Source organism: Platichthys flesus, chromosome 19, assembly GCF_949316205.1.
Source record: "Platichthys flesus chromosome 19, fPlaFle2.1, whole genome shotgun sequence".
Classification (NCBI taxonomy): domain Eukaryota; kingdom Metazoa; phylum Chordata; class Actinopteri; order Pleuronectiformes; family Pleuronectidae; genus Platichthys; species Platichthys flesus.
The window spans coordinates 20335180-20343253 of NC_084963.1; the positions used below are offsets into that span (position 1 = coordinate 20335180).

At 36.8% G+C, this 8074-nt stretch overlaps 1 protein-coding gene across 1 annotated transcript in view; it reads left to right on the forward strand.

Moving 5' to 3' along the window:
- The window catches only part of scai (suppressor of cancer cell invasion), a 70693-nt gene extending 66657 nt beyond the window's left edge, over positions 1–4036 (forward strand). The window contains exon 18 of the transcript XR_009924723.1: positions 915–4036. The gene's annotated coding sequence lies outside the window, so the exon portion shown is untranslated. The remainder of the gene's footprint in view (positions 1–914) is intronic.
- The last annotated feature ends 4038 nt before the right edge of the window (positions 4037–8074 follow it).

The following is an 8074-nucleotide window of genomic DNA, read 5'->3' on the forward strand; positions in this document are numbered from 1 at the left end:
AAACCCCACTCTTCCCCATCTGCATGCCGAAGTGTCCTTGGCAAGATACTGAACCCCTAAGTGACCCCTCATAAATGTTGAGTGTACTAAAAATGTAAGTCGCTTTGGACAAAAGCGTCAGCTAAATGACATGTAATGTAATGTAAAATAGTACATTTGAAGTCTATTTTCAGTTAAAAATGTACATCCCTATAAGCGATGATATAGTTTTAAATAACTTGAAGCATAAAACACTTCCTCAGTACTTCATCACAGGTACTAGTGGTTCGTGGTTGCAAAAACTGAAGGTATCAAAGGAAAGAAAACATTTTTTAAACCACGGTTGGGGAGCCAATGACTCTTTGAAGTTTTAGAATCTTTGATGATCTCACCAATTTACTAAGCACATATATCACACTCACCCCTTAATGCAATGGCTGGAACTGCTTCGCTTTTGGCAAGGTGTCTGACGTCAGATTGTAGTGATGTAAAAAGAAATGATCACTATAGTAGGATATCCCAAGATGAGATAACTCTTAAGATGGAGGTTATTGTAACGACAAGCACACTGTGGCTTTATAGATAAATTATATTGTGTTGGAGGTTGTCAACCACATTAGCTGGTTCCACGTAAAATGGCTTCTCAAATATGTACAGCGGGTTAGAGTTAGCCCAAACCCTAACCCCTCACCAAATACCTGAAAGAGTTTTCTAAACTCTCCAGCATATTGAGATTCCAGAGCAGATTTTTGTTAATAAATAAATATATATATATATATATATATATACACATATATATTTATGATGCTATGTAACACAGATAGAAAAATACACTTAGTGTAAGGAGAACCTTATTATTACACTGTCCTACTTGCTGAACACAAACAAATTTTCACAACTGCAATCTAAATCCTCAAATTTCTTGCCTTCCTTAGGTGCGCTAGATTCCCCCGCTCCCCCTACCTTGGACTTTCAGTGGAGATACCTGAGGTCAACCTACCCCCGAACCTCTCACCCTTTCCTACTTCTGAATGTGAGATCTGGCTCAAAAAACTAGAACTAGGGTATCCAGTTTAACACGGTGACCAATATGGTGACATCATTGATTGGACACATGCAGAACAGAAAAACCTTTACATGAATGAAACCCTTTATTTGCAACCGGGCCGCCCTGGGCAGCTTCCCATGTTGCCCATATCTAAATGTACCACTGCATCAGAGACCAGAGAGAAATGTCACCTGTTGTCCTTCAGTGTTTTTTGAATCCACACTGCAACAGTTCCGCAAAAACAACAAAAAAATAATACTTTTTCATTTCTCTAGAAGAGTGCAACTTTTGCATCTTCTTTTTTGACAGTAACATGTCATGTTACAGTGTGTTTCATTCACCCTGACTGTGACATAACAAGCTTACACCCTGAAGGATATGTTAGTCTACTATTTTGTTATTTTTCCTTCATTGCTTAAAAAAAAGATTGCTGTCATTGTTAGATGCAATTGTCTTGCTGGCCAAATACTGTCTAAAAAGATCATGGCAATATTTTGTAATATTGACATGCCAAATTAGGTACTTTGCTTGTGACTAAAGCATAGATATGTTGAGTCATGGCATTCAGTCAGTGGTGAAAGGGTCTTCTCATAATACCCTGGGTTTTAAAATGACCCAAAAGCTACAGCATATCATTATCATTCCTCTGTTTCGTTGACAGTGCTTTTTAAAAAACATTTGAGTGTAACTTTTGAAAATGGCACTATCCCAGCTAGAACTTCCAGAGCACTAGATCTGGAAGATCTAGAAAATAGGTAGAAAATAGCATCTCTGTAGATTGAGTTAGTCTTTTGTCTCACTGGTGTCAAAATTGTATTTCCCTGTGCAATTTCACAATTTCATAATTTATTTTCAAACCACACACAAATGGTTATTGATGAAAACGTTTACTTGTTAAGTAGTCATGGGAACAATGTTAATAACATTAACTAAAATTAATACAATACTACAATATTAGTATTGTATTTTAAATTGTATATATTCTAAAGAAAATGTTAAATCACCCAGACTGCTTAGATCTGGCAATTATATGCTTTTGCATTGGTTTAAAAGGAATGCAGGTTTCTGACTAGTTATCATCAATAGGCACATTGTCCCTACCTTTTTTGATTCACAGGCTGAGGGGTTTAAAGATAACAGTGTCAATCACCAAATATCCATCAAATAGTTCCAATTTTTAAAGTTCAAGTTTCAAGCTTTGTTGGTCATATGTTAAAAGGAGGGTCAGCAGTACAATGGAAATGTTAGATGAGAAGGACAGGTGAGGTCAACAGTATTATTACAGCAAAAATTTTATTTAAATAAAAAGAAGAATAGTATAAAAAAGTCAACTACAATACTGTACTGTTCAAGAACTATATACCTTCAAGAATGCAAGTGTAAAACCAACTTTGACCCCTACACAGACATTTCAACAAGTACGGGCCAAAATTGCCAGGAAATTGCTGATTCCTCATTTACATACCTGCATTCACAATTAGCTCAAGACAAGGAATCTAAAAAAAAATGGTGTGGGGTTAAATTAAAGGAAACTACAGTTTAGGATTGAATCAAAAAACTCCTGTTTGTTCATGGTGACGAAGTAACATGTCACCCAGTTCATCAGTGTGGATGGATCAATTGAGCTGAATGGAGTTGGACATACTCAAGATTTGCTAAAAGGACATTGGTGGTTAGGTCCTTAATTGAAATGTATGGATTAAAAAAAAAAAAAAACAGTGTCACCTGCCTCATCCTTGAAAAAAATTACATTTTCACAATTTAACCCCAAATTTTAGAATAGATGAAATCTAAACTTTCACTAGGTTATAGAAAGCAATTCACCAGAAAGAAAAGTTTCCTATGATTTTATTTATGCTCTATATTTTATTATGTTGCTAGGGAGTTTATTTGTGGCTCCAGTAGGGGTGGCGGTGGTTCAGACTCACCATTTTAGTGATGCTGGTAGTGAAAGCAGCTCACAATGAACTGCCCTTCAACAACATTTTCAAATAATCAGCTTTTAAAGTTGAGTTTGAATTGACATGCATGATGAGAAAACCAAATTTCTTTAGTATTTATTATATTTAGTGACATTGTTGAGTAATCAAAATATTGTGTAAAGAATTTTTTGCCACTCATGTGTTTGTTCAGAATTTAGTATTTCTATAAAATGTGTAGTGATTCATGGTGTTAAAATGAAGGTGGAGCAAAATGCTGATGGGGCCAGATTTTTCCCTGGCGATTTTTCACATTCCAATTTTGAAGAACTAGAAGAGCATTAAAGAGGTATAAATTCTGTTTCTTTTTTGATTATATTCTACATTTGTCTGGGAAAGTAATACATTTCTACTTTTTCCTTCAATTCTATTGTAATATGTTATGACCATTAAGAAATTGTAGGCTTGCACTTTATGAAGTTTAATATTGTTATGATCTTGTTTGTTGTGCTCTATGGAAGAGAGATTTAATTCTTTCCATGTTATTGATCTTCATGCTAGCCCTTCACACTGGTGAGCTTATACAAAGAATAAAAGTTCTTTCAGTCAGTGATATCAAAGATCTTCTTAAACAGCTCTTGCCTATAATGAAATGAAATATTTTGTCTAATATCCAAACAGTATTGTGAAAGCAGCAATATTATGTTCATTTACATGGCCAATTGTGCTCTAAAACAATGGGGGCTTTGTGGACTTCAATGCCAGTCTTGGTATTTCATATCAAAGGAATACCTTTTAACATTTTGACATATTTGGGGTTCTATAGGGAGACAAGAATAAGTAAAGAAATAAATTAATTTAAATTGTTGAAAATTGCATGTTGTCAAGTTTGTATGTTAAAGCTCAAAAGATCATATTCATATGTTGCTACATATTATTGTATGTTCCATGTTGTTGAATCAATGAAAAGAGAAAAGGGTGTGGTACAAATATGCATCATCTAATGGATAATAACTCCAAATACTAAAGTAACAATGTACTTCAGTTATAATAGCAAGTATTAACAGAAAATAAAAACATTTGCTGTGTTGATGTCTTCTGTGCTTCATATTAAAAACATTGCCATATAATTAGGGCCCGAGCACCTCTGGTGAGAGGCCCTATTGAAAGTGAAAGGATTATTCTGAGAATTTTTAAACATGCTCAAAAAGTTGTAAAAGTTTGCAGTAAATTAGAAAGTGGTGTAAATTTACGTATTCTGGAGTATTTGGAAATGGGCGTGGCAAAATGGCTCAACAGCGCCACCTACGGAAAAGCCCCTCATTTAGCATTCCCTGATCCTCACGAAAATGAGGATAGTTGTGTATCATGACAAGATGCACAAAAAAGCCTCAATTACCATTATGAAAAAATTAACAGGAAGCCCGCCATTTTGGATTAAGTGGCCATTTTGGTCATATTCAATATTTTTACTTTGATGTACTTCTCATAGAGTTTTCAGCATATCAACTTAAAATTTAGACGAGCGTCATCACAACAAAATGGAGATCAAAAGATAAACTTTTCATCACACCGTGGCGTGGCGTCAAAGTTTGATGAAACGCCATCAAAACACAAGCTTCTCTATCTCAGACAAATTTGGTCCAATCGACTCCAAACTACACATGTAAGACAAGAGTCGTGACCTGAAGATATCTACACAGAAATCGTGACTTAACAACACAGCGCCTCCTGGTGGCAGCAGGATATGTCTTGTTTTTGGTACATTTTACACTTGGATGTATTTCTCCTCATCCACTTTGTGAAACCATGTCAAACTGTGTCAAATGGGTCTCAAGACATTGATAATATAGGCTTATGATTACTGTGCCTTTTCATCATGCGGATTATTAATGGCGTGTCATCAAAGTTCAACTCGCCATGACACACGAAATTGCTGTAACTCCCGTATTCATGGGTCCAGCTCCCTCAAACTACATGTGTGTATCAACAGCCCACCCCTGAAGATATACAGATAGTTTTAAGGAATGGGCGTGTCAAAATAACTGACTAGCGCCCCCTAAAGGGCATCCGCGGCACTACGATTGGTCTACATCTACAAAAATCAATAGGGACATGTGTCTTTTCATGACAAAGAAATAAGTCTCTTGGACAGATATGCTAAACCACACAGGAAGCCCGCCATTTTGGATTTGGTAGCCATTTTGGCCATATTCCACACTTTTACTTTGATGTACTTGTTGTAGAGCTTTCATCAGATCAACGTAAAAATTAGTTGAGTGTCATCACAACAAGATGGAGATGAAAAGTTATTAAAAGATAGATTTCTTGTCTCACGGTGTGACCTAGGCGCGACGTCAAAGTTTGATTACACGCCATTAAAACATGAGCTTCTGTATCTTGGACATATTTGGTCCAATCCAGTCCAAACCAGACATGTAAGACAAGAGTCGCGACCTGAAGACATCTACAAAGACACCATGATTTAAAACGATAGCACCACCTGCTGGCTACAGAAAGTGAGGCGTTTATCCTTGCTGCAGTGCTCAAACGCATGTAACACGGAGATAAACGGTAACTTTTATAACAATTACATATTACAAATGACTTGAAGCATGTAGGCATATGATGATAGATAAAGCAATAGGTTATGTTGTTGTATAGTTTGAAGGTTACTTACCTCTAGTTCAGCACCACCGGCTGGCTACAGGAAGTGGAGCGATCATCCTTGCCGCAGAGCGCAAACGCATGCAATGCGGAGACTAGCGCTTGGTCATTGAACGTTCTCTCTTCACCGAATGCAACAGACTTGGAATTGCCTGTGCTCGGGCCCGTTTGTGCTACAACGTAGCCCTAGTTACAATTATATTTCCAATTACCTACACCATACAATGAATTATTTAGCATTAGTTGGATCCTTTGGTCAGAAAAGGTTCCATTCGAATTTGTTTGTATTTGTTCACATATGAACACTCCTTAAAACATGATTAGGCATTGTGTGGATATTTTATATTTCAATTTCATACTTCAAGTTTGACTTAAAATTATACAGCTAATTAGCTGTTTCTTATGGCTGATACAGATAATGTCACATTTCATTTCCTCCGTGCTGTTGACAACCAGGGAGCCATTATGTTTTTGTGTTGTCTGCCCGTCTTTACTGATACAGCGGGTATGTCCAGGGATGCCTGTGCTGCTTTTTGGTCAGAACTCTTAGATTCTGCGGCATAGGGGTTGGAAATTAGGGTGCCATCCCTTTCACCAAAATGGCAAGAGGAAAAGTGGAAGGCTGTGGGATGACTTTGGCCGAGGAATTCCTGGACCAAGTGTAAGGAGTGCAGACTGGTGCGTGGATCCAATAGCACGACTCGGAGACACAAGAAGGTGCAGTTAACCAACTTACTGTTGGCTGTACACGTTTAGGCAGTCCAAACACAGGTACAAGAATCCAACAGGAGGCAGGCAGCGGCGGAGTTTGTTATCCGTTAATCCAGCAGGGAGCAGACACCGGCAGAGTTCGTAATAGTTTCGGTCCAAGGTCGGTACACGGGCAGGCAGTCGATCACAATGCAGAGTATCCGGTAGGGAAAGGGCAGAGACGTAACTCGTACATGAATAAGTGAATAAATAGTTGAATAAATAGTATTAAAATTTACCTGAGCTAAATTTATATTAGTTACAAAATCCATGATTTAATCTGATTAAAATGTTTAACAAAGATTAAAATGAATATCAAAAGTAATACAATAGTGATGCATATTATAAGTTTTGAAAGTTATTCAAAGTGCACTGTTGCTTAAAGAGAGCACAGTTGCAAGAGCCAATCAGAAATAAGGTAGTTATACCTGCTCCGGTAGAACGCCAGGTTGAAGACAGGGAGACAGAAGAAAATAGACTCTAGTTTGCAACCAGTTAGCTAAAGTAACTGAAAATACTGGCTTTGTGTTGTTGTAAACTTTTATTTTATTTTCTGAAAGTGTTTTGAGTTGTGTTCTGTCTACGATGGTAGACTGTGGTTTTTTGGACATTTGAAAAGTGATTGAGAGTTACTGAGAGATTGCGTGGAGTCATGCGGCTGCATCCATGCTAACATCCTAGCTCCATGCTTGCAGAGGAATAGATGGCAAGCCTACCAGCGAGTAACCACGCCCTTGCCAGCGAGTAACCACACCCTTGCCAGCGAGTAACCACACCGAACGGAATCCTGTTCCATGGAAGAAAGCACCTGTTTTTTGTCACGAGCATCAATCAATGCCAGCGAATGGTAGAGTGAACATCTCAGATCTACAGATTGTTTCTACCTCAAGTGGAATTTACGGACTGCACAACGTGGTCGTAAGAAATAATCCGTCTGAACTTGTTAACAAGTCAGTTACCCCACACTGAACTGGATTAACACAATTACATTCACAGTATGTTTAGAATGTGTTCTTTTGACACTTGAATGTTATACTTGATATTGATTGTATTTCATTGCATGCATATTATTTCCCCTGTGTATGTTGGTGAAGCATATGGTTGTGCTGTGCTAATGCTATCCAGCAACACACTGGTTTGGCTGAGGTGTAACATAGGAAAGAAAAACTAGATGTTTAAGTTGGCCTAATTCAAGATAAATTGAGAACTTAATAGAACTTGTTAGAATTTTGTTCAACTGATATAACAGATAACTCAAATAGAAACTTAACAATATTATTAAGTTTACAGTTTAAAAACTAATTTAAACAGAAGTCAAAAAAGAATTGAAAAAAATCTTTTCTTTACTAAAATGAAAAGATTGAAAATTAATTTTATTAATTTGTATGTAACGTGTGTTATTTGTAAATTGTATTATAAATGTGTCATATGGAACCTATTTGTTATTCTATCTAAAACAACTCACTTTTTCTGTTCTTATATAAAAGAAGCCGGCATTTCAACTAATTCTATGGTCTGTTGTGTGTTCACTATATGTATATTTCCATTGTTTAACAATTTTTCTGCTCCTACGAACCTAGACTCTTGTCCTGTTTACCTACTTCACTGCAACTAGTAGTTAGTGTTACACCAGCATTTACCAAAGCACTGATATTTGGAGAGCAAGCTGTGTCTACTAATTCACTGTTTAAATTTCTGCTGCTTTACCTAA